This window comes from Pleurodeles waltl, chromosome 8 (genome assembly GCF_031143425.1).
Source record: "Pleurodeles waltl isolate 20211129_DDA chromosome 8, aPleWal1.hap1.20221129, whole genome shotgun sequence".
Taxonomy (NCBI): domain Eukaryota; kingdom Metazoa; phylum Chordata; class Amphibia; order Caudata; family Salamandridae; genus Pleurodeles; species Pleurodeles waltl.
Window position 1 is genome coordinate 395,114,120 of NC_090447.1, and position 13,897 is coordinate 395,128,016.

The window sequence follows — 13,897 nt, forward strand, 5'->3', positions numbered from 1 at the left end:
TGTTCCTATTTCCCAACCCCTACTGTACATTTCTGACTGTGTGGATCTGCTTTGGTGTACAAAGCATGAAATGTAACAGGGGTATAGTATACACAAAAAATGTGTAACATGGTGAAAGTTCCATATTGGTACCACACAATAATTTGGGTGTATCCTCATCTCTGTGTTATCTCAAAGTCATTAAGTTTTAACCCAGCTTTCCTTCACAACTGTTGTGTAATCTTGTATCGATTGATATTGTTATACCAGTTAGGGGTATCTCATGAACCACAGATATTTTCTTGCTTTTCCTTAAATCTACTGAATCCCATGGATCTAAAATAACACTGTATGACCCTAGGTTGGACAATGGCTAATTTCTGAGTTATTTCAAATAGGTTCATATGGATAGCAGAGTGAACTGTGCCTGAATTTGAGCAAAACACCTTACTGCTCTATGATCAATTTAATCTCCAGTTGTTGATCTGTCATTTACCTACCAGATATTACCATCGTCCTGAATATATTTTGGAATTATTGTATTGTCCCACATTGGGGGCAAATCATGCAAATCATGAAGCCGTTGAGCTTCAAAATATTTTAATACTGCATAATACATTTTAATATAAGCATATAACAGCTTGTGTCTGGTTTTTAGGGTGTCCAGAAACCTAAACAAATATTCTTTTTAAAGTATGATTACCTACGTCCATCAGAACTATGTTGTCAATATATCATGCCATACTGTATCACTTGGCTGACAAAAACATTCTAAATTTGCAGTGATATTTTTTTTCAATATCTGGTAGAGCCCAGCCACCTCTCCATAGTGTAACACATAGGCCCTCATTATGAACTTGGCAGCCAACACAGCCGACCACTGTGCTGATGGCCAACAAAAGACCACCAGTGGCGGCGGATGGCATACCGCTGTATATTGATGCAAAAAATGGAAACCGACAAAAAATTGACAACCTCCACCCACCGCCAGGGCCAGCGACAGCAGAAACGCAAGACACATCACCCAGCCACTGCAACGCAGTCAAACCCCCCTCCCACCAAATAATGGTGCACAAATCAGCGTGGAGGTCAGTGAAAGTAGAACGACCATTGGCGGTAGCGACCGCCGCGGTCAGCAATGGGAACTGCCAAGAACAAATGCACACATTGGCTGATTTGAAAAGCACACACATGACACACATCCACACCACTGTAAAACACACACATACACACCCCACAATCCTTTTCTACGCCAATAGCATGACACATATTGACACCCCAACATGCATACACTGAAAAAACTATCACACAAGTCACACACACAAAATCACCACTAAAACACAAACACTGCACACCCAGCATCACAAACCACACTCCCAACCATACAACAGCACAGCCACCAATTCACCTACAACACACCACCCACAACACACACCATGGAACCCCCTAAGCACCCCCTCTTCACTGACAGGAAGCTAAGGACCATGGTGGATGAGATACTCAGGGTAGAGCCACAGCTATTCGGCCACAGGTGCAGCAGACTCCCTTGGCCAGGAAGATAGAGCTATGGCAGAGGATCGCCAACAGGGTCAACGCAGTGGGAACCCATCCAAGCACAAGGGATGACATCAGGAAATGATGAAACAACCTGCAGGGGAAGGTGCACTCCATGGCATCACAACAGAACATCGTGGTACAGAAGACTGGCGGTAGTCCCCCACCTCCTCCCTCCGAATACACCGACTATGAGGAGAAGGTTTTAGAAATCCTGCACCCGGAAGGCCTCACTGGACTCCCTGGAGGACTGAACTCGAGTAAGTCAATGACAATACCACGACAGTCACCACACCTGTTATGCATGTATTATCCCATCCCTCTCACTACCACTATGCCCCATCCCCCACCCAGCCCACAAGACCCAGAAACTCCTATCCATGTTTCCGGCATGCCTACAGCCCCCCATACAAATCACTATCCAGCCCCCTGCGCACAGTCACCAACCCATGCATAATGTCAGGAGCACTACAACACCCGGAATGCACCACCAACCCCTTGCTAAATGTTTCAAAAAGAACACAAAGGGACCCTGCATTCTACTACATGGGAATGTAACCACCAATTACTGCTGAGCAGTGCTGCAAGGGACAAGAAAGTGCAGGACACCCACATCTCTATTGTCTCACGCACAGGTACCATCACCCATGCCCCCCAAATGGAAACATCAAGGGGTGCCAGCCTTCCACCTGAAGAAGAAGACCGCACTCAGGAGAGTGCAGAGGGATGCCTGGACACAGAGGAAATCCCTGGCCTACCCCATAGTCCTGGACAGTTATCTTCCAGATGCCCCATCCAGGACACGACTGACACCCCTACCACTCAGCCACCACCAACAGCTCTGGCTCAACGCCCCACACCAGTGTCTCCAGGCCATGGACTGGCTACCTACATGTACAGATGCCCAAGTCTCCACCCTCCACCAGGCAGGATGATGAAGGGCCCAGTGCAAGTGGGACTGCCAGACCTGTGCAGGGGACACAGGCGCAGGGGTCTAGGGCCAGTGGAATGGTATCAGTGGCCCAGGGGGTTGGCCCAGGGAGGGATGCTGCTGCCCAGGAAGTCATTGCTGGGGTCCTGGGAGCATACCACCATTCCCAGGACAGGATAGGCCAGATCCTGGCCACGTTGGAGCAGAATCAAAGGCTGCAGGTAGCACACCACCAGGAGGCCATGGAGCAATGAAAACAGGTCAATGCCACCATGGCCTCCATTGCAGAGGGGCTACAGCACCAGACCAACAACAAGCCTGAGTCCTCCACCCACCTGCAGGCCCCTTACACTAGCTAGGACACTTCTCTTCCATCAACATCTGTAGCAGCTATTGGAGTGGTGGCACTGCCACGGGTCTCACAGGACACCAGCACCCCAGGTACCCCCTCAAAAACATGGCCTCAGACCAAGACATCCCAGTCAAACACCAGCCAAGACCAAGCCCACTGTCAGGAAGTGACTCTGCCCTGAATTGTCTCCCTTGTGTGCCAATGAGTTACCTTGTTGACATGCCACTGCCATTTCGCCATCTTCCAATGGCCCCTTGGACTATGCCTCTGTGCTACCAACAGTTGTGGAAATGTACCTGAGTATATTGTTCACCAGGTGCCCACTCCCTTCCACTGTCCCATCACTCATGTATGTTTTATCTTCAAATAAATACACTTGTACACACAAACAATCTGTCTTCATTGAATGTCAGCAAGCAAATGATAATGCAGATGTATTAGCCACTTTCCATCATAATGCCGCTTTTATTGCAGGAGGGGGTCTAACAGACTGCCGTGTTTGAAATATGTCACACTGTAGATTCCATTGCTGTAACACATCTATTTATTCATTCATAAAGTTGCAACATCGCTGGTAAGGGACGCCACAGCGCTTAGTACATAAGTCACCCTGAAACAATGCAGGAAACCCATTTGCAGAATAGGAAATGTACTTCAGAGTCACTGGAAGTATAGCCGGATTATATGGGTTCTGGAGTTGGTCTTGCCCCTCTTCTTCTTCATCACTCTCATCCATCCTCTGAGGTGGCAGGGGTGGTTGGACAGCATCCTCCTCTTCCAGAAGTGGGATAGCTAGCCTCACAGCCAAGTTGTGTAGCATGCAGCAGGCCACCACTATCTGACACATCTTGTCAGGGCCATAGCACAGGGATCCTCCAAAGAGAAGCAGGCAATGAAATCTTGCCTTCAGGAGTCCTATGGTCCGCTCTATCACCCTCCTAGTGCGACCATGTGCTTCATTATAATGGATTTCTTTATCTGTCCTGGGATTTCTCACAGGTGTCAGGATCCATTGCACGTTTGGCTAGCTAGAATCCCCTGGAAAAGTGGGTGAAAGAGGGTTAATACACACAATCACTACTTGCACGCAGCCTGCCTGTTAGGTATGTCACTAGCATGTGTCTTACACACTCACCTATGAGCCAAGCTCTGTCCCCCTGTAGTTGTTCCATCATGTGTGGCACACTGCTGTTTCTAAGGACATAAGAATCATTGACTGATACTGGGAACCTTGCATTGACATGAGAAATGTACTGATCAGCAGAACACACCAATTGGACGTTCATGGAGTGAAAGTTTTTACGATTTCTGAACACCTGTTCATTTACTCTTGGGGGGTATGAGGCCTATGTTGGTGCCATCAAAGGCACCTATCACATGGGGGATATTTGCAAAAGCATAGAATCCTGATTTTATGTTGGTGTGATCAGCCCTCTTGGAGAACTGGACATAACTTTGCAGGTATTGCACAAATGCATTAAAAAAGTTAGACAGGATGTGGCTGAACATTGGCTGAGATACATCGGCTGCCATGCCCACTGTCACTTGGAATGATCCTGTGGCTAAGAAATGTAGCACAGATAGTACCTGCACAGTTGTAGGTATGGCATGGGGATTCCTATTTGCTGGCATCAGAACAGACTCCATTAGTGCACAGAGTTCCAGGATTGTGGCTCAATTCAGGCGGTAAGTGATGATGATGTGACATTCCTCCATGGTGCCCAGATCTACCAAGGGTCTGTAAACAGATGGGGCCCTCCCTCGCCACATGGGTCTGTACCTCTGGGAAGGAAGAGAGACACATTGGGTCGGGACATACACTTCCATTACAAAGTCCCACTATTCATGTTGTACATAAGACACAATTGTCACTCACACAGACACAAATAACGTGGTAATCCTGTCAGGGCAATGTGTGGTGAATTTTGTATGTTTTATTGCATCACAGTGTAGGCACACTTCCCACTATGATTCCATGTGGAGGACCAGTAATCATAACAGTACCCGATGAAGGGTAGATGTAATGGAGCCATGAACTAGGACCCCGGCCAGACTATGAAGGCGTGGTTTATGCAAAATGGCAGCCCTCTGCCCTACAGGTAGTGTAGTGTAGGAAGTGACCTCATTCCACTGGTGTTAGTCATCATGGCTGTAGGCGGTGTTCACCGCTGTGCACCTTATCATTGGATAACATTGTTGTCAATGGAGAAGCAGGGCCAATCATGATCACCACTGGCGGTGACGGAGCACACTGCCGCGGTATACCGCCATTTTGCCATGCCCTTACCGTTTGACTCCTGCACCTCAAGTAGGGAAGAACTCCACTGCATGTGCTGCTGTGTCCTGATCCTGGTCCTTGAGATGGCATGTGCTACAGGGGAACGGGCCCCAGCCTTCATCACGGAGGAGCTGGAGAAGCTGGTGGACGGGGTCCTACTTCTGTAAGCAAAGCTGTATGGGTGACCAGAGGTACAGGTGAGTTACTATTAGTCCTCCTTGAATGTGTGTGAATGTGGCGGATGCTTGTAAGAGTGTTTGTTGGCTGTGTGAATGCTTACCCATAGTGTATCTGGTGGTTTTTGGCTTGGCTATTGTCTATATGTTTGTCTCCATGGGCTATGTCAGGTTGTATTGGCAAGGCATTTGTGTATGGGGCACCCACGCTGACATCTGTTTCTTTACTCTGTGTGTCCCATGCAGGTCAGTGCCCATCATAAGAAAGGATTATGGAAAGCCATCGGCAAGAAAGTGCAGACCCTGGGGGTCTACAACTGGTGGAGCACCCACTGCAGGAAGCGGTGGGAGGACCTGAGGTGCTGGGCCACAAAGACCAGAGAGGACCAGCTGGGAACGGCCTCCCAACAAGGGAGGGGTGCATGTCGGACCCTAACCCCCCTAATGGTCTGCATTCTGGCAGAGGCCTACCTGGATTTGGATGGGCACTTGAAAGCAGCACTGCAGCCACAAGAAGGTGAGTACCAACAGTGTTGTGGTGCTACTATGGTCAGTGAAGTTAGTTGCTATGGGGTGCATGCATTGTGGTGCCAGGCCTATAGACAGGTGTGTCCCTGCAGTCCTGCCCCCCTCTACGTCCGTGCGGTAGTGTCCTTAGGTAGATATGGCTGAGAATGTAGGCCTGTGAGGGGTCCCCTGTTTGGGCAATGAGTTTAATGTGGCCTCATGGATTTGCAGATTTGTTGTCTTGGCATCGTCTCTCATTGTTTCCCATTGCAAAGTGTACCAGATTAGAGGGCCAGGATGGTAATGTAGTGTACTGTGGGATCATGCCTACCAGTCAGGGGCAAATGCATATCATATATTGTGTCTGCTGAGGGTTAGTACCTGAGATGGGTGGGAGTGTATGTGGGCCGCCATGTATATTTTTCCTGGAATTGTCATACTTCTTTCTTCTTTTGGCCACCCCCCATGCTCTTGTGTCCTTGTGTGCTTTAGCATCATCTGGCGAGGGAGCTGAGGCACCGGCGAGTGGGGATGCTGCAGCCCACGAGACTCAGGAGGCAGAGACCGTTGATGCCAAGGTGACCAGTGGGTTGGAGGACAAGGGGAATAAGACGGGGTACGTAACCACCACCAAAAGGTAGTGACCCCGATACCTCCTCTGATGGCAGCTCCCTAGTGGTGGCAGATCCTACTGGGCCCACTTATTCTTTGCCATCTTTCTCCACCCCCATACCATCTCTGCCCTCCCAGTAGCTCCCCACCGAGTTGCCCTTGCCCGCTCACCAAAGAGGGTGGGTATTTCCTTCACCCCAGGCACCTCTTCTCCTGCCCCAGTCAGCCCTGCTGCCCTCACTGAAGAGGCTATTGACCTCCTGAGAACCATCTCTGTAGGGCAGACAACCATAATGAATGCCATCTAGGGGCTGGCATCGCAGACGCAGCAATGCACTGCATACCTGGAAGGCATTCATGGTGCCATGTCTGCCCTACAGAGATCTTTTCAGGCTCTGACCTCCTCTTTGATGGCAGCCAGTGTCCCAGGTCTTTCCGTCCCCCCTCACACCACCTCTACCCCTTCCAGCACCCACCTCCCTTCACCCATCCCAAGCACACGTTCAGACAGCCATGCACCCAAATCAACACACATGAAGCAAACAGAGAAACACAAGTACCACATGTCCCACCACATGCAGTCAAACAACCAACATACCAAAGCAGACACACCAACATCCACCACCCCCCTTCCTTCCAAAACACACAAACACTCTCACTCAGCCACTCCACATACATCCACCACGCACAAGCATATTGAACAGGCACCTGCATCCACATCCAGCACACCTACACTGAGTAGCACTACTCCCTCTACCTCCACTCCCAAACTTGTCTCCAGAACCCCTCCTGCTGCACCTAGAATGCTTTCCCTCTACCCTATTGACCTGTTTGAACCTACTGGCCCGCCCCGTCTTATCCCTAAATGTTCCCTTGGCCTCACCAAGTCTACTCCTTTCTCTTCCAAGTCCTCCACAGTCCGCCCTTCCTATTCCTGTGCCCTTTCCCCAGGGAGGAAAAAGGCCCATGTTGCACATGGTCCCTCTGCCACCCCCCGGTTCAGGCCCACTCTTACTCCTTCCAAGGACAAGCCCAGACCCGCTCCACCTCCAAACCTACACCAAAGACCCCCCCTTCCAAACCTGAGTTCCCTCCTCCAACCCCAACACCCCCTTCCCCTGATCCCCGAGGTGCCTGGCTGCCCTAATGATGCTCCTTTCTCAGTGGAGGATTTTTCCATTGTAGGAGTCAAGTGCGGCCTATGTTTGCCCTTCCTGGACTTGTATATAGACTGGCCTATGGCCTTGTTTGAACATTTATTTTTACTCCTGTTAAATTACATTTTAGTGTCCAGTAGACCTATTGGTGCAATATTGACTTGTTGTGCAGCGTTTCACTGTGGGGGTGTGGTGTGCACAGGTGTGTTCATTGATGCAGGTATTTGTTGGCTTGTGTCTGGTAAGTACATTTTGTTAGGGTATGTATGGCTTGGGGTGTTGGGAGGGGTTGGGTGTGGGTTGCGGTGTGGGTGGGTGTTGGAGGAGGCTGACCTGGTTTGTAGTGGGTACCTAAGGAACTTACGCCTTATACCAGGTCCACTTATCCCTTATTAGTGAAATGTAGGCAGTGTTCTAGCAGCTTAGGCTGTTTAGGGGTAGCTGTAGCATAGCAGACAAGGCTGAACTAGGAGACATGGTAAGCTCCTGCAATACCACTATAGTTACACAGTACTTATACACAATAAAAGACAATACTCAGTGTTACAAAAAATAAAGGTACTTTAATTTAGTGACACAAGGCCAAAAATATCTTAGAGGCAATACTCCTTCTGGAGGTAAGTATTATACACAATATATACACTAGTAACCAAAATCAGGTAAGTAAACAGTCATATAATAGTGCAAACAGTAGAAAATACAAAAGATTGCAATGGGCTTAGGGGCAACACAAACCATATACTAAAATATTGGAATGCGAATGTCGAATTCCCCCCTAGGCAAGTGTAGTGTGTAGAGGGGCACTGGGAGTATAGGAAAACACCAAATGTAAGTAAATTACCCCACCCCAGAGCCCAGGAAAGCAGGAGTAAAGTACAGCAAGTTTCCTCAGAACACACTACGAGTTGTGATGAAGAATTATGCAAGAACCAAGTAAGACTGCAGGCAACAAACAATGGATTCCTTGACCTGAAGACCTGTGGAGAGAGGAGACCAAGTCCAGAAGTCGAAGAGTGCAGGAAGAACAGGAGCCCCTGCCAACCTGGAAGAAGGTGCAAAAGTGGATTCTCCAGTTAGAAGGAAAGTACAGAAATGCACCAAAGAAGATAGCTGCGGGTTTCTGCTTGGTGAAAGAGATGTCCCACGTCGCGTTGTTGGATGCAGGCCGTTTGCGTTGCTGGATTTCACCAACAAGCCTTGGTTCAAGCAAATATGTGGTTTGCGTCAAAGAGGAGCTGCCTGGGCCCAGGAGGGACCTGGAGGTCTCAACTTGGACTGAGGAAACAGAGAGAGCCCTCAGAAGACCAGGCAGCACCCATGGGAGTCCCAGAACACGGGGACAAAGAAGATGCAAAGTGTGGTCTTCGTAGCACTACACTGGAGGATCCTACACCACCCAAGAACAACTCAGGGAGCTGTGTGTCGCAGGTTGGAGTGCTGGGGATATGGGCTACGCTGTGCATGAAGAACGTTTGGAAGAAGTGCACTGAAGCCCAAGGAGCTGCAGAAAACGCAGTGCACAGGGGTACTACTGTCGCAGCACAGTGGATCAAGCTTTTACCTCCACCAAATTTGGACAGATGGACATTTGGACAGTCTGGGTCACTTCGGTCCACCACCTGTGTTCCAGGGAGCACGTTCATCGTCAGGAGAGGAGTCCTAAAGTACCGGTTATCATCGCAGACGGGTGCCTGCTGAAGCAGGGAAGTGACTCTGTCACTCCACTGGAGATTCCTTTGGTTCTTCTAGTGCAGGGTGAAGACAGGCAGTCCTCAGAGCGTGCACATCTTGGACACTGTTGCAAATGCTGGCTGGAGTTGAAGTTGCAGGTCACAGGAGTTGTCCTGGATACTTTGTTGCAATTACAGCAGTTCCTAAAAAGTCTGCGGTTGATCCGATGGTCAGAAGCTGAAGCAGAGGATGCAGAGGAGTCCTGGAGGAATCTTGCATACCTAATCTGAGGAAACACCCAGAGGAGAGACACTAAATAGCCCTGAGAGGGGGATTGGCTACCTAGCCGCCAGGTATGCACCTATCAGGAGGGGTCTCTGATGTCACATGCTGGCACTGGCCAATCAGAAGTCTCCAGAGGGTCTCACATCTTGGAATCCAAGATGGCTAATGCCAGGGACACTCTGGTGAAGCTCTGGGCACCACCTCTGGGGTGGTGATAGACAGGGGAGTGGTCATTCCCTTTTCCTTTGTCCAGTTTCATGCCAGAGCAGCGACTTGGGGTCCCTGAACCAGTGTGGACTGGATTAGGAAAGAAGGGCTCCGTTTGTGCCCTTCAGAGCATTTCCAGAGGCTCTGAGAGTATACCCCTCCCATGCCTGTAACACCTATTTCCATTGGGAGAGGGTGTAACACCTCTTTTCTAAAGGAAATGCATTGTTCTGCCTTCCTAGGATTGAGCTGCTCAATCCCCAGAAGGTCAGAAACCTGTCTGTGAGGTGGCAGCACCTGAGGCTGCAGTGTAAACCTCAGAGAGCTGGTTTGGCAGTAGTGAGGGTCGATGGTGGAGGCCCCAGGGTGCATTGGATTGGCCCCCAATACCAGATTTGGATTGGGGGGTCAATTCCATGATCTTAGATATGTCACATGGCAATATTCGAAGTACCACTGTGAAGCTCCATATATGTATTGATATATATGTAGTGCACGCCTATAATGGTATCTGCGCACTCACGAAGTCTGGGGAATTGGCCTTGGACAATGTGGGGGCACCTTTACTAGTGCAAGGGTGCCCTCACCCACAGTAACTTTGCACCTAGCCTTCAGTAAATGAAGGTAAGACATATAGGTGTGAAACGCCCTGAACGCCGACTCCTTAACAACGAAGTCGTGGACAACGAAAGCAGAACAACGCTTTCATTAACCACGGCTTCGTTGTTTTGTGCCTTAAGAACGCATGTGCTGAACAACACACATGCGTGGTTAAGGCACAGAACAAGGGAGTCGGCTGAGGAGGACAACGCGATGAGTCAGGTAAGTGGGGCGGGGGTTGGGGTTTTTGTTTTAGGGGCGGGGTGGGAGGTCGGGGGATTTTTTGTTTTAGGGGCGGGGTGGGGGGTTTGGGGTTTTAGCTTTATGGGAGGGGCGTTGGGCAGTTTAGGTTTAAGGGCAGGGGAGGGAGGGATGGGGTGTTTATAGTTTTAGGGGCGAGGGTGGGGGGTCAGGGTATTTTTAGTTTTAGGGGTGGGGGTTGGGCGGTTTAGGTTTGGGGAGGGGTATTTTTTGTTTTAGGGGCAGGGTTGGGGGGTGCTATTTTTAGTATTTGGGGATGGGGGTTCGGGTGGTTTAGGTTTTTAGGAGTGGGATGGGGGATTGAGGTGGGGGTTTGGGGTGGGGTGGGGGATTGGGGTGGTTTAGGTTTTAGGGGTGGGGGTTGGGGTGGTTTTAGGTTTTAGGGGGCGGGGTGAGGGGTTGCAGTAATTTTAGGAGTGGGGGTTGGAGTGGTTATAGGTTTTAGGGGTGGGTTGGGGGTTGGGTCATTTTAGGGGCGGGGTGGGTGGGTGGGGAGGTTTAGGTTTCAGGGGCGTGGTGGGGGGCTCAGCGTAGTTTTAGGGGCAGAGGTGTTGGGGTGGTTTTAGGGATGGGGGTTTGGGTAGTTTAGGTTTTAGGGATGGGGTGGGGGTTGTTTTAAGGGTGGGGGTTGGGGTGGTTTTAGGTTTTAGGGGTGGGTTGGTGGGTCGTGTAATTTTAGGGGCGGGATGGGGGTTGGAGGGTTTAGGTTTTAGGGGTGAGGGCTCGGGGTAGTTTTAGGGGCAGGGTGGTTTTAGGTTTAAGGGGTGGGGGTTGGGGTACTTTAGGTTTCAGGGATGGAGTGGGGGTTGGGGTTGTTTTAGGGGCATGGTGGGGGTTGCGGTAAATTTAGGGACGAGGTGGGGGTTGAGGTAGTTTTAGGGGCAAGGGTGGGGGGTTGGTGTCGTTTTAGGGGAGGTTGTGGGGGGGTTGCGGTAATTTTTAGGGGTGGGGGGGAAGGGGGAACGCATGCTGGAACCATGCATACCTATCACTAATGCCTTTACCAGGAATGCCTTCACAACGAAAAATCTTTGTTAAGGCATTCGTGGTAAAGGCATTAGTGGTAACAGCGCGGTCATTGTTCCAACCTCGTTGTTCAGGCATGCGTTGTTCCAGCATGCGTTGTTCCGAAATACATTCCATATAGGTGACTTATAAGTTACTTAGTACAGTGAAAAATGGCTGTGAAATAGTGTGTGCACTATTTTACTCAGACTGCAGTGGCAGCCCTGAAAAAAGGTTTGTATGAACTCCTTATGGGTGGCAAAAGAAACGCTGCAGCCCAAAAGGATCTCCTGGAACCGCAATGCCCTGGGTACCTAGGTATCTTATACTAGGGACTTATAAGGGGGGGGGGGTCCAGTGTGTCAATAAGACATGGAATATGGAGTCACTAAACTGTAGTGATAAATGTGGTAAATAGAGAGAGCATAAGCACTGGAGTTCTGGTAAGCAGAACTTCAGTGTCACAGTCAAGCATACTGACAACACACAGAGGCCACAAACTATGAACACTGTGGTCCTGGCTAGCAGGATCCCAGTGAGACAGGCAAAACACACTGACAAATATGTTTTAAACTATGAGCACTGGGGTCCTGGCTAGCAGGATCCCAAAGACAGTAAAAACACACTGACAAACACTAACAAACAGGCCAAAAATGGGGGTAACTTTTATAATTTTCTATGCTTGGCACTTTCAAAGGCCACGCACTGCTGGCCCCCCTTAGGGGTTTGGGTGCGGAGCCTGAAAGATTGCTTAGTGGGAAGTTGGTTCCCCACAGGGAGATTGGGTGAAGGGCCTAGCGAGAGTCCAGGCAGAGTGAGGAACTCTCACTTCGGAAGTCCAATGACTACTTGCAGCGGGGTTGCAGCTCACAGGGAGTTGGGCGCAGTGGCTGGCAGAACGCCAGGTCCTCTAGCCAACCCAATGCTGCACATGACTGTAGGCCACAGGCGTGGGGAGTTGGCCACTGTCAGGGGATTGGTTGAAGGTATTGCAGTCAACCTTCTGCTGCCCATGTTTGAATGCCATGCACACCTGGGGGTTGGCTACCTGCAGGGGTTTGGGCTTAGAGTCTGGCTGGAGGTCAGGCCCTATGGCCAACTCCCACTGTTCACAGCCATAAGCTGCACAAGGTGGAGTGATTAGCCACCTGCAGGGGCTTGGGCACGGGGCATTGCCAGAGGCCAGGTCCTCCATCCAACCCCACACTGTGCATGTCTAAAGGCTACAAGCAGTTGAGGTTTGATCACCTACAAGCGGTTCAGAGTAGGGCATGGGCAGAGACTCCATAACGGGCACTTAATTACAGGTTTAGTCTGCTACAGTGCACTGCAAGTCTATATTAGGACATTGTGGCCCAGATTTTCAACCCGCCCAGTGAGACCAGCTTGCTGCCACTGCCCTTCCTGTCTGCCCTCTAAGGTTTGTGTGCTATCTTTGCCTCTCCTGTCTGGCCCTTGTTGTGCTGTTCCTGTCCCTCTAATCTTCCCTCCAAGGCCAGTTTGCTGCCAATGCCCCTCCAGCCTGCTCTCCTTAGTCTGTTGGGTTGCCCCAACCTCTCCTGCCTGCCCTGTCAGCTAGGCATGCCAGATCTGGCCCTTTGGCATGGTGGTTTGGGCTTTGGATAAACCTTTGCTTCGCATGGCCAAAAGTGGTGTGTAGTGGGGTACGTTAACTGAATATAATAAAAAATCACTAAAAAACAAAGGTAATGTGATGTTATAGTTAGGTGGAAAAGTTATACACAATGTAACGTTTAAAATTAATAAAACTCAAATTCACCAGTAATTGTTCAAATAATTCTATAAATGGCTACATCACTTAAAAAACAATTGAGATAATATAGAGCCCAGAAAGATATGCAGCTTAGTTTGACTGTATCTATATGTTTACATGTATGAAATAGAACAGTGCAATTTACTGTGTTAAAAAGTCATACTGTGCACACTTTAGCTATTAGTGAAGTTTTAGTTGCAAGCAGTGCTTCATATGAACTAGGTAAACACTTACCGCAACTAAGTTGCAGATGTATATTTCAAATAGGTTGTGGCTTAAACGAATCGCCTTTTTCAAAAACGTGCGGAAAACTAAAACTTCTCCTTACAATACATTATTTATCTGTAGATTTTGGGCCATATTTATACTTTTTGACGCAAAACTGCGCTATCGCAGTTTTGCGCCAAAAAAATTAGCGCCGGCTAACGCCATTCTGAAGCGCCATGCGGGCGCCGTATTTATTGAATGGCGTTAGCCGGCGCTAGCAGACCGGCGCTGCCTGGTGTGCGTGGAAAAAAACCACGTACACCAGGCAGCGCCGGCGTTGG